The 661-nt window shown below is 40.4% G+C and overlaps 1 pseudogene; it reads right to left on the reverse strand.

Annotated features, from left to right (window-relative positions):
• Position 1: 1 nt before the first annotated feature.
• Positions 2-614, reverse strand: LOC106512006 (glucokinase pseudogene; annotated as a pseudogene).
• Positions 615-661: the final 47 nt, after the last annotated feature.

A 661-nucleotide genomic window follows, 5' to 3' on the forward strand; every position in this document is an offset into this window, starting at 1 on the left:
ATTTACAGATAAGCTTATACAAATCCAACACACATACTACACATTGTAAATAAGTAGTAACATTTTAAATAAACAATACCAAAGAGATACTAACACAAACTACACAGGTTGATTTAGTCATAATTTACAACATTTACAAAGTTTTTTTGTGTCGCACAATAATCCAGGGAGCTCTGGTTTAATATACAGACGCTAATATGTTAGCCATGTTTAAATGGTTACAGCTGAACTGACCAAATTTAAAATGAGCTTTCATATAAAAAATGCAACAGTAAACAAATTCCTAAATTTCAGAACAAAAGAACGGCTAAAGTTTGATTAAATACTATTAAAGAGTCTATAACACAAACAATGTGATGCTCCGTGTCCTGAAATCTTCCAGTGGTTACTACTCGGTTCGCTCACAAACATCCTGAAACTTGTAAAGTGCCTCAGCAACAGGTGTGTGTGGACGGGCCGTCTTCCTCCAGCCAGGGTCCGGGCTTTATTATTGTTTTTAAATGTACTGTATTTCTTTTTAACGCCCCAAGTCTTCAGTGCCCGGCTCTCTTTAAGGCGTCAGCACACAGGCTGCCATCTTACTGGCCACGGCTGAGATGAGAGCTGCTCCACGGTTCCTGCTCCTGCTCCCCCTCGCTACAGGAGCGAGGGGGAGCAGGAG

The sequence above is a fragment of the Austrofundulus limnaeus genome, unplaced genomic scaffold (genome assembly GCF_001266775.1).
Source record: "Austrofundulus limnaeus strain Quisiro unplaced genomic scaffold, Austrofundulus_limnaeus-1.0 Scaffold3836, whole genome shotgun sequence".
NCBI classification, from domain to species: domain Eukaryota; kingdom Metazoa; phylum Chordata; class Actinopteri; order Cyprinodontiformes; family Rivulidae; genus Austrofundulus; species Austrofundulus limnaeus.